Raw genomic sequence first — 19682 nt, forward strand, 5'->3', positions numbered from 1 at the left:
AGCAGTGGGTCAAAGTTGGCTTCAACCCTCGTCTGCATATGAAAAGAAAAAAGGGATGTGCAGGGAATGGCGGCCTTTTGCGGCGCTTGGATGACCCCTAATTCGCATTAAACATCTCCACCCTCCTTCGGTGTGGGGCTCATGTTGGCTATGCCCCAGCCCCTGAAGCATTCAAGCTGATTTCTTGCAGCAGCTGGGCACTGTAACAGCTCCAGAGCTGCTCTGTAAAGCATGTAAAAGGGTGTGGGCCCTGCAGCACTACCTGTAGTTTGCATTGTGCGTTGGAAGGCACAAAGTAAGCAGACAGGAGAGGTCAGAATAGTGCGCAAGGGCATAGAAGGGAGGGGCTCAAAAAAAAAGAAGTGGAAACAGACTGCAAACTAGGCTGGAGAGAGACCTGAGACAAAGAGATCTGAATTATATGAAAGCCGACCAGTGGAAACACAAATTATGCAGTCAAGTTTCCCACATTTGGGGAAATCACAGGGGCAGCACACCCAGAGTGCAATGGGTGAGCCTTGCCCTGGGAGAAGCACCTTCATGATCATAGTATCTCACCTGGCAGGTAAGTAGGAGTTGGGCTAGAGCTGGGGAGGGTCGCTGCTTGGGCACCCCCCTGTCAAGTAAAGGAGATCCAACTGAGGCAGCACAAGGGAACTCTCGAAAGAAGAACAAGGCTAGAGGAAGATCTGAGACAAATAAATCTGACTTTTACCAGAGCTGACCAGAGGAAAGCACAAACACAGTCCCCCACTACCACAAATAATGCAGTCAAGTTTCCCACATTTGGGGAAATCACAGGGGTCAGCATACCCAGAATGCAATGAATTAACCTCACCCTGGGAGAACAATCTTCATGACCATGGTATCTCCTATGCAAAATAAGTATGATTTAGGATAGGGCTGGGGAGGGCCGCTGCTCAGGCACATCTCTGTCAAGTAAAGAAGATTCAACTGAGGCAGCACAAGGGAACTCTCATCTGGGGACAACAACTGCAGGGAGAACACATATTTTCAGATGAACATGGGAGGGCAGAAGGCTGCCTAATACTGAAGCACCCCCAAACAACAAACCAAATGCAACAACTAGTGCAAGCATTCCTGGGGGAAGGCCTGCAGCAGATGGATTTGCATATGGTGATATCATCCAAGCAGTGGGTCAAAGTTGGCTTCAACCCTCGTCTGCATATGAAAAGAGAAAAGGGGCGTGCAGGGCATGGCGGCCTTTTGCGGTGCTTGGATGACCCCTAGTTCGCATTAAACACCTCCACCCTCCTTCGGTGTGGGGCTCATGTTGGCTATGCCCCAGCCCCTGAAGCATTCAAGCTGATTTCTTGCAGAAGCTGGGCACTGTAACAGCTCCAGAGCTGCTCTGTATGGCAAGTAAAAGGGTGTGGGCCCTGCAGCACTACCTGTAGTTCGCATTGTGCGTTGGAAGGCACAAAGTAAGCAGATGGGAGAAGTCAGGATAGTGCGCTAGGGCATAGAAGGGAGCGGCTCAAGAAAAGAGAAGTGGAAACAGACAGCAAACTAGGCTGGAGAGCTCTTCTGTCTATATTTTGCAAACCTGCTCTTGTCCTCTCCAGCTGCTCCATGTAGATTTGACGTCTGGAAAGGTGCATAACCCACTGACAAGCAGGCACACTCCTGCATGAGTTTTCTCTCTCACTAGCTGGATGATACACAATCATTTGCATGTGCTCCACCTCCGACACACCACCCACCCAACCACCCAGTGACCAGAGCCACCCACAAGCCAACTGGCTCCGTGATTTAATTTGCACAGTGTAGTCATCCAGGCAGCATGTCCTTCTCAATGGAAGGATCTCTGGTTCCATGGAATCTTCCACATTCGAATGCTGCGGAATAAAAAGGATTTAAATATTCAGCTTGCTAGCATTCAATGTACCTGCGGCTTGGCTTTAGCACATGGGTCTTCATCCTGTGGCCCTCCAGCTGCTGTGAAACTACACATCCCAGCATGCCCTGCCACAGTTTTGCTATTAAGGTATGTTAAAACTGAGGCAGGGCATGCTGGGATGTGTAGTTCCACAGCAGCTGGAGGGTCGCAGGTTGAAGACCCATGTTCTAGCATGCCTGTTCTATGATGCATGTACCGTGATGTCACAATCAGCTTGAAATGGGGTGTCTAGCAGGCATTTGCCGACAGCCACTTGAGGGAGATGCAGCATATCGGAGGTCTTCGATGCCTTTCCAGCAAATGCACACCACCTGCTGCTGGTCTGGACACAAAACAATGCCCACAATCGAAGTCCCAAAATGCCCAACTACAGGATTCATGTAAGTAGTGAATTTAGGAATGAATTTAGAAGTAGGAAATTAAGTTAGTTCACAAGTACATTCAAATTCAGATCTAAAGTCTAGGTAGGCCTCACGTCCTGGCAGCCCCCAGCACTTAAAAATGCCTTGATTAGAGGTAGAGAATTAAATGTAGATAAAAAGTAGACACAAAATAAGACTCCACAGAGCAGTTATCAGGTGTCTTTATCAATTGTTGCATTTAAAAAATCAAGCAATTAGGGAACACAATGTTGCAACAATGTAACCCTATTTGCAAAATAGTACTAAATAAGTTTGTCGATGTAAGACATTTGCAAAGGCGCATCCAAAACACGCTGGAAAATGCAACTGAATCTGTTTTTGGAGGCTAGAATAGGAAATGTGCATCGGTCCTACAAGTACTGAAAGCTCTTCTACCATCTCCCTTTTCTGAAAAGCCATTTAATATATGGTTTCCAGATAGGGGACATATCAGATATTGCCTTTCAAAAGCAGCAAATATCATACCACTTCTATTGCCATCAAAGATAAACATTGATTGTTTTCAGATATTGGATTGAAAAAGCAGTCTTTATTGACATAAAGAAGCAAAAAAACATACATAAACATTACACACATAAGTACTGTGTTGCAGCACAGCCAAAACACAATACAAATGCTGTCGGTATAGTACAGTTCAAGAACTACAGCACAGGCCAGCCTACACTATAAATCATGAACTGCACTATACATTTAAACTATACAATAATACAACAGTTAATAAGGCTATGTGTGTGGAGTGTAAGAGGGTGAGGGAATCACAAGACCAAAGCTTTATTGTAACACAGACACATATAAGGGGAGGGGCAATAAATAGAAAGGTATCCTTTACTATAGAATGTAGTCCAATCCGACCTCTGTGCTCTTCCACAACTGAAAAACGGATAGTGTTCCCAAGCCTTCCATCCTGGAATTAGTGATGGGTAGTTCATGAATGATTAGTTCAAAATGAACTAATCTTCAAAGTGAACTAGTTCGTTCAGTTCACAGCTTTGGCAAAGATTAGTTCATCAGGAAGGAGGAGTCAGACACAGACAGAATAGAGCCAGCATTAGGCTTCTCACTGTCTCATTCACTGGATTTTCACTTCCTGAATCTGATGCTGTGAAATGAAAGTTAAAAGTACAACACAGCCCAGCAATCAGATCTAATAAAAAATAGCATCTGCACTGCCTAGCCAAAGTGTATGGGGTAAATTTACTAAGGTGGGAGATTTTTTAGAATTGGTGATGTTGCCCATAGCAACCAATCCGATTATATTTATTATCTGCTAGAAGCAGCTAGATAAATGGTAAGTAGAATTTGATTGGTTGCCATGGGCAACATCACCAGTTCTAAAAATCTCCCACCTTAGTAAATTTACCCCTATGTGGGTCTGTGAGTGAGCATGTGTGGTCATGCTGCTCACCTTTCTGTGATACAATCACTGTCCTATTAGTCCAGATGTCCAAACACTTGCTGCTACTTCTGGTACTACTGGTTCCTGTGCATATTGCTGTGCTAAATATTCTGCTGGGTGTTGTGTAGGTGCTGCTGCAGCACTGTTTTTATTCAGCTCTCACTCAGCAGTACTCATGAGTCAGTACATCTCTGCTGCCACAGGGGTCACTGCTGTGCTCAGACATGGATTGGACTCACTCTGTGGAGCTGAGTGAACTGCATTGTCCTGACGACTCGTGAGTCATTCTCCTTGCAAGTAGTTCAGTAGTTCAGCAAGTAGTTCAGTAGTTCAGTGATTCATTACAGTTCACTGATCAGTTCACTGACTCAATGACTCATACAGCCATACGAGTCAGTGCAGTACTTCTCAGCTACCATGTGTGGTACTGCTGTGCTCAGGCATATGCATTGTATGGAGCTGATACTGAACTGCATATAGCCATGATTAATTCACCTAGCATATTAGGTGGTCACAAGGTACACTGTCACTACCAATCAACCAAAGACAAATTCTGAGTGCTGCATGCTATCCTGTAGGGCAGGCATGTCCAAACTGCGGCCCTCCAGCTGTTGTGAAACTACATATCCCAGCATGCCCTGACACAGTTTTGCTGTCAGATGTCAGAGAATGCTAAAGCTGTGTCAGGGCATGCTGGGATATGTAGTTTCTCAACAGCTGGAGGGCCGCAGTTTGGACATGCCTGCTGTAGGGACTGATTACTCTACACAAGACATAGGGGGATATGTATGTCTGTCTGATGAACCTTCAGTCTTGAAATAATTAAAAATATGATGGTACATATACTTAGGTAGTTCTATAGAAGTGATGTTGCCCATAGCAACCAATCAGTGTGTGTGTGTGTGTGTGTGTGTGTGTGTGTGTGTGTGTGTGTGTGTGTGTGAGTGAATACTGAATTCTCATGAGTCAGTTTACCTCAGTTGCCACAGGGGTCACTGCTGTGCTCATGGAGTCAGTGGTGGACTCTATGAAGCTGATTGAACTGCATTGTCCTGACGACTCACGAGTCACTCTCCTTGCAAGTAGTTCAGTAGTTCAGCAAGTAGTTCAGTAGTTCAGTGATTCATTACAGTTCACTGATCAGTTCACTGACTCAATGACTCATACAGCCATACGAGTCAGTGCAGTACTTCTCAGCTACCATGTGTGGCACTGCTGTGCTCAGGCATATGCATTGTATGGAGCTGATGCTGAACTGCATATAGCCATGATTCATTCCTCCAGTATATTAGGTGACAAGCTACACTCCCAATCAGCTAAAGACACAGTGCTGAGTGCTGCATGCTATCCTGTAGGCGCAGGCATGTCCAAACTGCGGCCCTCCAGCTGTTGAGAAACTACACATCTCAGCATGCCCTGACACAGCTTTAGCATTCTCTGACGGAAAAACTGTGTCAGGGCATGCTGGGATATGTAGTTTCACAACAGCTGGAGGGCCGCAGTTTGGACATGCCTTCTGTAGGGTATGATTACTCCACACAAGACACAGGGGTATATGTACTATGAACCTTCAAGTGACATAAAGTTGAGCAGTTGCCCCTAGCAACCAATCAGCTTCTGTCACTTTATATACTGTTGAACATAAATGACAGAAGCTGATGGGTTGCTTTGCAACATCTCCACTTTATCTCTCTAAGGTCTGTTACATTGGGGCAAAGGGACTTTTTCTTTTAATTACTATATTTTAAAAGCAGAAAAAACTAAAAGTGATTTATGACATTACTCTGGATTTGGGTCTTTCACTTGCCTATTATGAAGTAAAAAGGAGTACCAACAATGGGATTAATATTGCAGAGATACATATGTCAGTATAAGGTTGCTATATAACTTATTGCTTTTCTTAAAAATAAAAAATCTGACATATTACACACATCTGATCATTTGAAAAAGATTATAACTCCTACAATGAGCTAGTATTAGAAATGCCTACTCTATGTGTAATAGTCTAGACTAGTTCTAAATCTAATCACTCCTTTCAGTCTCAGAGTCAGTGAGTGAAATGATGAACTAAATGAACTAGATGAACTAATCTTCTGAACTAATCTTTTCAGTGAACTAGATCATAATGAACTAATCACCGAACTGAACTAGATTTCCCATCACTACCTGGAATATCTTTGGTCTTTCGCCAATGAAGAAAACAATCCCTCCCTCCAGCAGACCCTTCAACCACGATACAAGATCACAGCCAAAAGGCCGAGAAGCAACTACACTTGAGCTTAACAAAAATGGCTAAAACTTAGTGGAGGAAAGTGCAGTGCACCAAAACATAAGCTGACACAATCATGGAGAATGTGCCAGCATATATGCTCTTCTATCTATATTTTGCAAACCTGCTCTTGTCTACTCCAGCTGCTCTATGTAGATTTGACGTCTGGCAAGGTGCATAACCCACTGACAAGCAGGCACACTCCTGCATGAGTTTTCTCTCTCACTAGCTGGATGATACACAATCATTTGCATGTGCTCCACCTCAGACACACCACCCACCCAACCACCCAGTCACCAGAGCCACCCACAAACCAACTGGCTCCGTGATTTAATTTGCACAGTGTAGTCATCCAGGAGGCATGTCCTTCTCAATGGAATAATCTCTGGTTCCATGGAATCTTCCGCATTGGAATGCTGCGGAACAAAAATGATTTAAACATTCAGCTTGCTAGCATTCAATATACCTGCGGCTTGGCTCTAGCACATGGGTCTTCATCCTGTGGCCCTCCAGCTGCTGTGAAACTACACATCCCAGCATGCCCTGCCACAGTTTTGCTATTAAGGTATGCTAAAACTGAGGCAGGGCATGCTGGTATATGTAGTTCCACAGCAGCTGGAGGGTCGCAGGTTGAAGACCCATATTCTAGCATGCCTGTTCTATGATGCATGTTCCATGATGTCACAATCAGCTTGGAATGGGGTGTCTAGCATGCATTTGCTGACAGCCACTTGAGGGAGACACACATCAGGAGATGCAGCATATCGGAGGTCTTCGATGCCTTTCCAGCAAATGCACACCACCAGCTGCTGGTCTGGACACAAAACAATGCCCACAATTGAAGGCTCAAAATGCCCAACTACAGGATTAATGTAAGTAGTGAATTTAGGAATGAATTTAGAAGTAGGAAATTAAGTTAGTTCACAAGTACATTCAAATTCAGATCTAAAGTCTAGGTAGGCCTCACGTCCTGGCAGCCCCCAGCATTTAAAAATGCCTTGATTAGAGGTAGGGAATTAAATGTAGATAAGAAGTAGACACAAAATAAGACTCCACAGAGCAATTATCAGGTGTCTTTATCAATTGTTGCATTTAAAAAAATCAAGCAATTAGGGAACACAATGTTGCGACAATGTAACCCTATTTGCAAAATAGTACTAAGTAAGTTTGTCGATGTAAGACATTTGCAAAGGCGCAAACAAAACACGCTGGAAAATGCAACTGAATCTGTTTTTGGAGGTTAGAATAGATGCAGGATCAAGTAGCTCAATGGGTAGGGTATTTGATTAGAATTCAACAGGTTATAGGTTTGAATCCTGGGTATGATAGTTTGAGGTGTTATTTAATAAAGTATGTTTATATATTAGTCACACATGGCTTACTTGTACAAATGGCATGTCACCAGTTAGTGCTGACTGCTGATATGCCATTTGCACAAACACGCCATGTGTGACTGTATATGCATTTAAGGAGGGCACCCCGGCAATACCACAAACCATTGAGTGTCAAGTATACTAGATATATCTTCATATCTCATGTGCTTTCTCTGAGACCAATCTTGTTATGTCCCTTCCCCACAAGGCATGCGCCTTTTGTCCATATTGCAAAAATGGGGAGGGGGGGGCGCATATAATTATCTGTCACAGGGCACCAAAAAGTCTAGTTATGGCTCTGGTATGCATTATGTAATCTGGCAGACCATATCTCCAACACTGGCTGGTTGGAATAGAAATCCGGTTATCTATGTGAGCAAATGACCATCAACGATTTACTCTCAAACACTAGAAAATGGACAAAAATGGTCCCCTAAACAAATTGGTTAAATTTTGGGTTTAACCAATTTGTGTAATGACCATTTTTGACCACTTTTCTAGTGTTTTGGAGCAAATGGTTAATTGACATTTGCTCCGATACATTACCAGATTTTCATTCCATCCATCCAGACTGGATAGATAGCCTGACAGATAATTGTGTAGTGTACGCCCAGGATAACTGTCAGTTGTGCTTTCTTTTATGACGGCACATAAATGGGTGGGCAGATCCAGAGCAAGCACTGCCCACTCATGCATAGTTGTCAACTGATGTGAAGTTCCAGGGGGCAATCTCAGTTATAAAGAAAAGTATCTGGAAATTGTCCCTAGTTTAAAAAATAAATAAAAAAAATTGATCAACTCCATTTATTTAGTATGATATCCCAGGTGATAGGATGCCGGCAGTCAGAACAACATACTTTATTAAATAACACATCTCAAACTACCATACCCAGGATTCAAACCTATAACCTGTTGAATTCTAATCAAACACCCTACCTATTGAGCTATTTGATCCTGCATAAAAATTGTGAACATTATATGAAGCTATTGGTACTTTGAAAAAAAAAGTATCAGCATTGCAACGCAGCAGATCCATGCAGTTTGCAGCCACACACTACATGTATCTGCTCAGCCACAATGCTGATTATTTCTTCACAAAGTACAAGGTGAGCTCCAAACAGAATTCTCTAGCTTAGAATTATGCCAAACCTAGAAGTCGGGCCCCCCACCCTGGGATCCCCCAGAGGGAGGCCTGCACCGTCATGCGGCAGGCTTGTCCGTTTTGGAAGCAGGCTGATGGGCAGCCCAGGCTTGCTTCAGTCTGGGCTTGGCAGGTCTGGAAGCATGAGCTTGCATTGGGTATGCCTGACCTTGGGTACGCTTTACCTTGAGGATGAAAGGGCCAAGGGAAAGTACTTTTAGCCTTCTGCGTGGTAGGAGTCATACTAGGTAGGCAAGCTGTTTTAGCAGTAGCCAGATCAGCTACAATCTTATTGAGGTCTTCTCCAAAGAGAGTGTCTCCCTTGAAAGGAAGCACCTCCAGGGTTTTCTTGGAATCCATATCCACCGACCAGGATCTCAACCAGCTGTATAAAGTATTACCTTGGAACTGGCTCTCCACTCCCCATTATCTGGTTATCATGGCTTCCTCCGCCAGTGTCCAGACTCGCTTGCTGAAGCTCGGCCACTTCTTCCTAGCAGCAGGCTCCTGGATCACTGGGCAGCAGAGGTGCTTGGGAGCCGGAAGGGGGCGGAGCAATCAGGCAGGCAGTTGCAGTGCTGCCCAGCTATCTGTGGTGTGAGAAGAAGCAGGGGCACCCCACCGCTGGCAGTGCTGCAGCTAGCGGTGGTGGCAGCGGCGAGGCTGCTGGGCTGGGTCTTGAAAAAGGTGGAAAGAAGGGTGTTACGGCATGGAATGTACAAACTGCGAGACCCTGCTGGTAGCGCCTTTGTCTATTTAATAGGAAGGGCACGTAACAGCCGGAGGGCAATGGAGGAAGCCCCTTTAGGGCTGGAGCCCGGCGGCAACTGACTCCGTTGTCTCTGGCAGTTCCGCCCCTGGACTAGAGGAATGGTCAAGAACATGGCAACATTTAATGCCAAAAAATGCAAAATCATACACGTCTCAAAAATACAAAGGCTAACTATAATATTAAGGGCATTATAATGGCAAGAGGAAAGCTATCTAAGTATTACTATTTCAGGTGAGCAATGTAACAAAGCAATAGGAAAGGCAAGTCAGATGCTTGTTTGCATAGGTAAAGAACCAGTAGCAGAAAAAAGTAATACAGGTTGAGTATCCCATATCCAAATATTCCGAAATACGGAATATTCCGAAATACGGACTTTTTTGAGTGAGACTGAGATAGTGAAACCTTTGTTTTTTGATGGCTCAGTGTACACAAACTTTGTTTAATACTCAAAGTTATTAAAAATATTGTATTAAATGAACTTCAGACTGTGTGTATAAGGTGTATATGACACATAAATGAATTCTGTGAATGTACACACACTTTGTTTAATGCACAAAGTTATAAAAAATATTGGCTAAAATTACCTTCAGGCTGTGTGTATATGGTATATATGAAACATAAATGCATTCTGTGCTTAGATTTAGGTCCCATCACCATAATATCTCGTTATGGTATGCAATTATTCCAAAATACAGAAAAATCCGATATCCAAAATTCCTCTGGTCCCAAGCATTTTGGATAAGGGATACTCAACCTGTAATGCCACTGTATAGGTCCTTGGTACAGCCACATTTAGAATCCTGTGTTCAGTTCCAGAAGCCATATCTCAAGCGCCTTGAGTCCTGTTGGAGAAAGAGCACTATATAAATAAATAGTATCAAAATTTGTTTCACGGCACCCCTAGGCCAAAGTTTTTTTTATTGAGAAATTCAGAAAAAAATATAAAATTAAGTAAATTGTGTTTATAGCATGTCATCCTCAGGTTCAGTTATGTTGTGAGGGAATGGTTTTGGCAATTTAATAAAGTATAAATAATTTTAATTGGTCCTGGACCACCAAACTATGCTACCAGTGCAAGAACCCCAGTTTGGAAACTACTGCCATAAAATAAACCTTTTTTGTTTTTTTTAAACTACATGTAATACACCTTAGATCTCAGTTCCTAAAAGGTTTTAAACCCTTGCATACAGTAAACTACACATATTTAAAAATCCTACACCGGGCACAAGTGCTCACGGGCCAATTTCATGGCAGTCTCGGATAGGAGGGCATTGTGGATTCACCAAGGGAATGCTGATGCTGACTCCAAGAAGCCTCTTCAAGATCGCAGGAGCAGAGTCCTCTGCTTCTGCCAAATCCACTGCATGACGCTGGGGCTCTCTTGCAGGAGCCCACACCAGTGGGGGGCACCAGGGGCGGAACTTCTGGCAGGGCAGGCAGTGCATTGCACTGGGGCCCCGCCGCACTCAAGGGCCCACAGCCGCCGGCATTACAATGAGTCACAATGACTCATTGTATCATGCCGCAGCCGCACACCAGCGCTCCCGTCGGGTCTGCGTCCTGCGACTCCCGCCGCCCGCCCGTCGTAACGAACAGATCAGGCCAGGGCACTACGGGCAGCAGCCGCAGCACCAGACACGCTGCCGCCTCTGTAACACACGAAGAGGGAGGAGGGTCGCTTGGAGATGAGAGGAGCAGCGGCACGGGGGGGAGGAGTAGGAGGAGGGAGGTGAAGGAAGGAGCCGCAGCAGCGCTTTGTTACTGGTGGAGGCGCTGCTGCTGCTGCCCCTCTGCTTCACTATAGGCTGTCTTCCGAGAACAGCCTATAGTGAAGCAGAGGGGCAGCAGCAGCAGCGCCTCCACCAATAACACAGCGCTGCTGCGGCTCCCTCCTCCACCTCCCTCCTCCTCCTTCTCTACTGCCCGGGAATCGTCAAGCTGCACGAGGAGCTTGAGCCAGCGGAGAGGGTAAGTATAATTCTTCTTTCTTTCTTTCTTTCTTTCTTTCTTTCTTTCTTTCTTTCTTTCTTTCTTTCTTTCTTTCGTCTCTTTCTTTCTTTGTTGGGACTGCCTGCCGCTATGTGTAAAAAGGGGGAATCTGCCTGCCGCTATGTGTAAAAAGGGGGAATCTGCCTGCCGCTATGTGTAAAAAGGGGGAATCTGCCTGCAGCTATGTGTAAAAGGGGGGAATCTGCCTGCAGCTATGTGTTAAAAGGGGGAATCTGCCTGCAGCTATGTGTAAAAAGGGGGACTGCCTGCCGCAATGTGTAAAAAGGGGGAATCTGCCTGCCGCTATGTGTAAAAAGGGGGAATCTGCCTACAGCTATGTGTAAAAAGGGGGACTGCCTGCCGCAGTGTGTAAAAAGGGGGAATCTGCCTGCCGCAATGTGTAAAAAGGGGGAAGCTGCTTGCCGCAATGTGTAAAAAGGGGGAATCTGCTTGCCGCAATGTGTAACAAGGGGGAATCTGCCTGCCGTAATGTGTAACAAGGGGGATGCTGTCTGCCGTAATGTGTAACAAGGGCACGCTGTCTGCCATAATGTGTAACAAGGGCAAGCTGTCTGCTGTAATGTGTAACAAGGGCAAGCTGTCTGCTGTAATGTGTAAAAAGTGTACGATGTCTGCCATTATGTGTAACAAGGGCAGGCTGACTGCTGTTATGTGAAAAAAGTGTACGCTGTCTGCCGCTATGTTTAACAAGGGCAGGCTGTCTGCCGTTATGTGTAAAAAGTGTACGCTGTCTACCGCTATGTTTAACAAGGGCAGGCTGTCTGCCGTTATGTGAAAAAAATGTACGCTGTCTGCCGCTATGTGTAACAAGGGCACGCTGTCTGCCGTTGTGTAAAATAGGGGGATGCTGTCTGCCGTAATGTGTAAAAAGGGGACGCTGTCTGCTGTAATGTGTAAAAAGAGGACGCTGTCTGCTGTAATGTGTAAAAAGAGGAATCTGTCCGCCGTAAGGTGTAAAAGGGTCTCTACCTGGTGTAGTGGTGCTACTGTGCGGCGTAATTTGAATAATGTAGACTACTGTGCACCGTGTTATGAATTGGTATTATTTTGTGGCCACACCGCTTAACCACGAAGCCACGCCACTATGTTTTTTTGCGCGCGCCTACGGCGCGCACTGCCCCTGTTTTGCATGCAGGGGTGGGGCTCCAATGCCGTTTCTTGCACACACAGCTAAAATGTCTAGTTACGGCACTGTTGCTAGGTATCCACTTCCCTGAGCAGGCCCCCCTCACCAGATCCTCTCCAGGGGTGAGGGGGTGGACTTGGATGGGATGGGATGGGGGGGGGGCCCCAAGCCATTTTGTCGCACATGGGCCCACTGCTCGCTAGTTCCGCCACTGGGGGGCACGTCTAAAACTCTTCAGTCAGTTCTGGATTCATTCGGACCTGGACTCGTGGGTTTTACAAATAGTGTCCCAAGGGTACAAACTGGGGTTTCAAGAAGTTCCCCCTCACCGATTGTTCAAATCAGCCTTAGTCAGCAGGGAGAAGGTTTTTATTCAAGCCTCTTCGTGGTCCCGAAGCCGGACGGCTCAGTCAGACCAATCTTAAATCTGAAATCCCTTAATTTCTACCTAAAGAAATTCAATTTCAAGATGGAATCTCTCAGGGTAGTGATCTCCAGTCCGGGGGATAAAGGAGATTTCATGGTTTTGGTAGACATAAAGGATGCCTACTTACATGTTCCCATTTAGCCACTGCATCAAGCTACCTGAGGTTTGCAATTCAGGATTGTCATTACCAATTTCAGACGTTGCCGTTTGGTCTGTCCACGGCTCCGAGGATTTTCACCAGGGTGATGGCGGAAATGATGGTTCTCCTTCGCAAGCAAGGAGTCACAATTATCCCGTACTTGGATGATCTCCTGATAAAGGCGAGATCCAGGTACCAGTTGGTGCAAAACATCTACTCTCCCTGACAGTTCTTTAACAACATGGTTGGCTCCTAAACTTGCCAAAATCGCAGTTGGTCCTAATGACGCGGTTGTTGTTTTTGGGAGTGATACTGGACACAGAAGAGGTTTTCTTCTAGTGGAATGGCTCTGGAGATCCAGAGTCTGGTCAAACAAATTCTGAAACCAGCAAGAGTGTTAATCCATCAATGCATTCAGTTGCTGGGGAAGATGGTTGCGGCCTACGAGGCCATTCAGTTTGGCAGGCTCCATGCCAGAGTGTTCCAGTGGGACCTGTTGGACAAGTGGTCCGGATCCCACCTACACATGCACCGGAGGATAATCCTGTCTTCCAAGACCAGAATCTCACTCCATTGGTGGCTGCACAGTTCTCACCACCTAGAGGGGTGATGGTTTGGGATCCAGGACGGGATCCTAGGGACCACGGATGCAACCCTCCGAGGCTGGAGAGCAGTCACACAGGGGGAAAACATCCAAGGAAGTTGGTCAAGTCAGGAAAGTTGTCTCCACATAAATGTTCTGGAGTTAAGGGCCATTTAATAACTGCAGACATAGTACGCACTGGGACGGGTGCCCAGCATCCTCTACGGACTAAGAGAAAAGGATTTACCAGTAGGTATTAAAATCCTATTTTCTCTAAAGTCCTAGAGGATGCTGGGGACTCCGTAAGGACCATGGGGATAGACGGGCTCCGCAGGAGACATGGGCACTTTAAGAAAGACTTTAGTTCTGGGTGTGCACTGGCTCCTCCCTCTATGCCCCTCCTCCAGACCTCAGTTTGATACTGTGCCCAGTGGAGACTGGGTGCTTTTCAGGAGCTCTCCTGAGCTTTCTGACAGAAAGTATTTTGTTAGGTTTTTAATTTTCAGGGAGCACTGCTGGCAACAGACTCCCTCATCGAGGGACTGAGGGGAGAGAAGCAGCCCTACTCTCTGAGTTGCAAGGTCCTGCTTCTTAGGCTACTGGACACCATTAGCTCCAGAGGGATTGGTACGCAGGATCTCACCCTCGCCGTCCGTCCCAGAGCCGCGCCTCCGTCCCCCTCGCAGAGCCGGAAGATAGAAGCCGGGTGAGTATGAGAAGAAAAGAAGACTTCAGAGGCGGCAGAAGACTTCATGATCTTCACTGAGGTTACGCACAGCACTGCAGCTGTGTGCCTTTGCTCCCATACACCTCACATACTCCGGTCACTGTAAGGGTGCAGGGCGCAGGGGGGGCGCCCCGGGCAGCAATATAAACCTCTTTCGCAAAAATATAACATATATACAGCTGGGCACTGTATATATGTATGAGCCCCCACCAATTTTACAGTTTAAGCGGGACAGAAGCCCGCCTCCAAGGGGGCGGGGCTTCTCCCTCAGCACTCACCAGCGCCATTTTTTCTCCACAGCACCGCTGAGAGGAAGCTCCCCGGACTCTACCCTGCTTATACCACGTTAGACAAGAGGGTTGAAAAGAGGGGGGGGGGGCACATAATTCGCAAATTACATACAGCAGCACTACTGGGCAAACATTAAGTTACTGTTTTATTCCTGGGTTATATAGCGCTGGGGTGTGTGCTGGCATACTCCCTCTCTGTCTCTCCAAAGGGCCTTGTGGGGAAACTGTCTTCAGAAAAAGCATTCCCTGTGTGTGTGGTGTGTCGGTACACGTGTGTCGACATGTCTGAGGAAGAAGGCTATATTAGAGAGGAGCGGGAGCAAATGAATGTGGTGTCTCCGCCGACAGCTGATTGGATGGATATGTGGAATGTTTTAAATGCTAGTGTAAACTCATTGCACAAAAGATTAGACAAGGCAGAAGCTTTGGGACAGTCAGGGTCTCATCCCATGCCTGATCCTATGTTGCAGGGACTGTCAGGGTCTCATAAGCGCCCACTATCCCAGTTTGTTGACACAGATACCGACACGGATTCTGACTCCAGTGTCGATTACGATGATGCAAAGTTACAGCCAAAATTGGCAAAATCCATTCGATTTATGATTATGGCAATAAAAGATGTTTTGCACATCACAGAGTAACCCCCTGTCGCTGACAAGAGGGTACATATGTACAAGGGAAAGAAGCCTGAGGTAACCTTTCCCCCCTCACACGAGCTGAACGAGTTATGTAAAAAAGCTTGGAAATCTCCAGATAAAAGACTGCAGATTTCCAAAAGGATTCTTATGGCGTATCCTTTCCCATCAACGGATAGGTTACGATGGGAATCCTCCCCTAGGGTGGACAAAGCATTAACACGCTTATCCAAGAAGGTAGCCCTCCCGTCCCAGGATACGGCTACCCTCAAAGAGTGTGCTGACCGCAAACAGGAGATTACCCTGAAGTCCATTTATACACATTCAGGTACCTTACTCAGACCGGCAATTGCGTCGACCTGGGTGTGTAGTGCTGTAGCGGCATGGACAAATGCCTTATCTGAGGGGATGGATAGCCTAGACAAGGATACTATTTTATTGACCCTGGGGCATATAAGAGATGCTGTCCTATATATGTGTGTATGCAAACTACCGGTGGTGCTGCAGGGCCCACACCCCTTTACTTGTCTTGTAGAGCAGCTCTGAAGCTGTTACAGTGCCCAGCTGCTGCAAGAAATCAGCTTGAATGCTTCAGGGGCTTGGGCATGGCCAACATGAGCCCCACACCGAAGGAGGGTGGGGGTGTTTAATGCAAACTTGGGGTTATCCAAGCGCCGCAAAAGACCGCCATGCCCCGCATGCCCCTTTTCTCTTTTCATATACAGATGAGGGTTCCAGCCAACTTTGGCCCACTGCTTGGATGACATCACCGAATGCAAATCCGTCTGCTGCAGACCTTCCCCCAGGAATGCTTGCAATAGTTGTTGCATATGGTTTAATGTCTGAGGGTGCTTCAGTATTCGGCAGCCTTCCGCCCTCCCATGTTCATCTGAAAAGATGTGGTCTCCCTGCAGTTGTTGTCCCCAGACGAGAGTTCCCTTGTGCTTCCTCAGTTAAATCTCCTTAACTTGACGAGGGTGTGCCCGAGCAGCCGCCCTCCCCAGCCCTTTCCCAACACATACTTATCTTGCATATGAGATCTCTTGATCATGAAGATAGTTCTCACAGGTTGAGGTTCATCCTGGCCCCGCTCCCCGCTGGAGAGCGCTGATGAGGACAGCAGCGGGGCTTCAGCAGCAGGGTGAGTATGTGTGGCCAGAGACCTCCCTTCCCATGTGCAGGCCTGCAGAGTGTGCCGCGAAGTATGGGGCATGTGACACTCTCCCTCCCTGGGGCTCTTCCAGATGTAGCTCCTCAGCAGTATTTTTCCCGGGCTGCGCGGCGCTCTCCCCGACTGGCATCCGCCCTGGAACACTGCCTTCCTCAACGCAACATCAGCAGGGTGTTAGGTTCCTGGTGCTCAGAACAAGGGAGATGTTATGAAGCGAGTCCAGAGCACCAGGACGTAATGCTGGGAAAGGGGAATGGAAAGGGAATAGCCCCTGGCGCCCTAACTCCGTTGTCTCGCCCGTGTGGTCAGAAATCCCCTGCGAGACTATGGTTGCTTGAGCCCATGGCAGCCGCGTTTGAAGGGCGGATTATGTCTGCCCAACTCCGATGCCCCCTCAGGTCTTAATGGGAGACAAAGGGAAATCCGAGACAGGGTGATAACAAGGGGCCCTCTGACTAAACAACCAGGCCAGGGGCTACAAGCTAACTGACTAAACCTGAGGTATGTGCGGTAACCCGCCAGGGAAAAGGACAACCAAAATCCACTAGTCCGTACTCCTACCCAGCACCGCTGGATACCAGAGTGGATCTGTGGGAGCGTAATCCTCCGCAAAAGCTCCGGAACACAAATAATAAAAGATAAATAATTAAGCGGCCCAAGCCGCAACACACGGCTACGCCGTGACTCACGAACACCACTGGATGTTCAAAGGTGCTCAGTCAGGACTCCAGGAACAGATGACGACTTCCGAGTACAGGACAACTGAGAACAGGAACGACCGGATACAGCAGGACTGGAAACACTTTCAGCAAACAGATTCAGCATTCAGGAAGCTCAGGAACTAGCAGGAACCAAGCTCAGAACTCAAGCAGACTGAAAACCCAGAAATATCACCAGCATCTGCGAACTGCAATCAGCCAGCATATAACAGAGAGGCCTAATTAATAATCCAGTGCAGCTGGCCTATTGCAGGACTCCAAGCTGACAAGATGCAATTAGCAGCCAGATGAGGCTGAACACATGGGAACAAGCTGCAATTGCACAGACTCACCAGCGGCAGCAGACAAGAGTAATCTAAAACAGAGCAATGGGAAATCCTGGCATGCAAGACAACTAAATAAACATAAAATAGAAATGAACCACTACCTGTGGTTCATAACACAGGGGGCCCGGGCCTCATCACCATCCCAGGTCTTTCTCATGTATGTATCATGTATGTGTGTGTGATATATGTATGAATCATATATGTTTGTGATATCTATCTATCTATCTATCTATCTATCTATCTATCTATCTATCTATCTATCGTATGTGTGTGTGTATATATGTATCTATCATGTATGTATGTATGTATGTATGTATGTATGTATGTATCTATCTTGTATGTATGTGTTCTATCTATCTATCTATCTATCTATCGTGTGTGTGATATATGTATGTATCTATCATGTATGTGTTATATGTATGTATCACACCTTCCTCTATACATATACATACATACATACATTAGAGATGAGCGCCTGAAATTTTTCGGGTTTTGTGTTTTGGTTTTGGGTTCGGTTCCGCGGCCGTGTTTTGGGTTCGAACGCGTTTTGGCAAAACCTCACCGAATTTTTTTTGTCGGATTCGGGTGTGTTTTGGATTCGGGTGTTTTTTTCAAAAAACACTAAAAAACAGCTTAAATCATAGAATTTGGGGGTCATTTTGATCCCAAAGTATTATTAACCTCAAAAACCATAATTTACACTCATTTTCAGTCTATTCTGAATACCTCACACCTCACAATATTATTTTTAGTCCTAAAATTTGCACCGAGGTCGCTGTGTGAGTAAGATAAGCGACCCTAGTGGCCGACACAAACACCGGGCCCATCTAGGAGTGGCACTGCAGTGTCACGCAGGATGTCCCTTCCAAAAAACCCTCCCCAAACAGCACATGACGCAAAGAAAAAAAGAGGCGCAATGAGGTAGCTGTGTGAGTAAGATTAGCGACCCTAGTGGCCGACACAAACACCGGGCCCATCTAGGAGTGGCACTGCAGTGTCACGCAGGATGGCCCTTCCAAAAAACCCTCCCCAAACAGCACATGACGCAAAGAAAAAAAGAGGCGCAATGAGGTAGCTGTGTGAGTAAGATTAGCGACCCTAGTGGCCGACACAAACACCGGGCCCATCTAGGAGTGGCACTGCAGTGTCACGCAGGATGTCCCTTCCAAAAAACCCTCCCCAAACAGCACATGACGCAAAGAAAAAAAGAGGCGCAATGAGGTAGCTGTGTGAGTAAGATTAGCGACCCTAGTGGCCGACACAAACACCGGGCCCATCTAGGAGTGGCACTGCAGTGTCACGCAGGATGTCCCTTCCAAAAAACCCTCCCCAAACAGCACATGACGCAAAGAAAAAAAGAGGCGCAATGAGGTAGCTGACTGTGTGAGTAAGATTAGCGACCCTAGTGGCCGACACAAACACCGGGCCCATCTAGGAGTGGCACTGCAGTGTCACGCAGGATGTCCCTTCCAAAAAACCCTCCCCAATCAGCACATGATGCAAAGAAAAAGAAAAGAAAAAAGAGGTGCAAGATGGAATTGTCCTTGGGCCCTCCCACCCACCCTTATGTTGTATAAACAAAACAGGACATGCACACTTTAACCAACCCATCATTTCAGTGACAGGGTCTGCCACACGACTGTGACTGATATGACGGGTTGGTTTGGACCCCCCCCCAAAAAAGAAGCAATTAATCTCTCCTTGCACAAACTGGCTCTACAGAGGCAAGATGTCCACCTCATCTTCACCCTCCGATATATCACCGTGTACATCCCCCTCCTCACAGATTATCAATTCGTCCCCACTGGAATCCACCATCTCAGCTCCCTGTGTACTTTGTGGAGGCAATTGCTGCTGGTCAATGTCTCCGCGGAGGAATTGATTATAATTCATTTTAATGAACATCATCTTCTCCACATTTTCTGGATGTAACCTCGTACGCCGATTGCTGACAAGGTGAGCGGCGGCACTAAACACTCTTTCGGAGTACACACTTGTGGGAGGGCAACTTAGGTAGAATAAAGCCAGTTTGTGCAAGGGCCTCCAAATTGCCTCTTTTTCCTGCCAGTATAAGTACGGACTGTGTGACGTGCCTACTTGGATGCGGTCACTCATATAATCCTCCACCATTCTATCAATGTTGAGAGAATCATATGCAGTGACAGTAGACGACATGTCCGTAATCGTTGTCAGGTCCTTCAGTCCGGACCAGATGTCAGCATCAGCAGTCGCTCC

At 46.6% G+C, this 19682-nt stretch overlaps 2 non-coding genes across 2 annotated transcripts; both read right to left on the reverse strand.

Moving 5' to 3' along the window:
• Positions 1-410: 410 nt before the first annotated feature.
• LOC134952221 (U1 spliceosomal RNA) lies at positions 411-573 on the reverse strand. The gene has a single exon (XR_010184792.1). It is a non-coding gene; the product is annotated as a U1 spliceosomal RNA (small nuclear RNA).
• A 152-nt stretch (positions 574-725) lies between these two features.
• LOC134950593 (U1 spliceosomal RNA) lies at positions 726-889 on the reverse strand. Its single transcript, XR_010183486.1, has one exon. It is a non-coding gene; the product is annotated as a U1 spliceosomal RNA (small nuclear RNA).
• Between the last annotated feature and the right edge of the window lie 18793 nt (positions 890-19682).

Source organism: Pseudophryne corroboree, chromosome 8, assembly GCF_028390025.1.
Source record: "Pseudophryne corroboree isolate aPseCor3 chromosome 8, aPseCor3.hap2, whole genome shotgun sequence".
NCBI lineage: Eukaryota > Metazoa > Chordata > Amphibia > Anura > Myobatrachidae > Pseudophryne > Pseudophryne corroboree.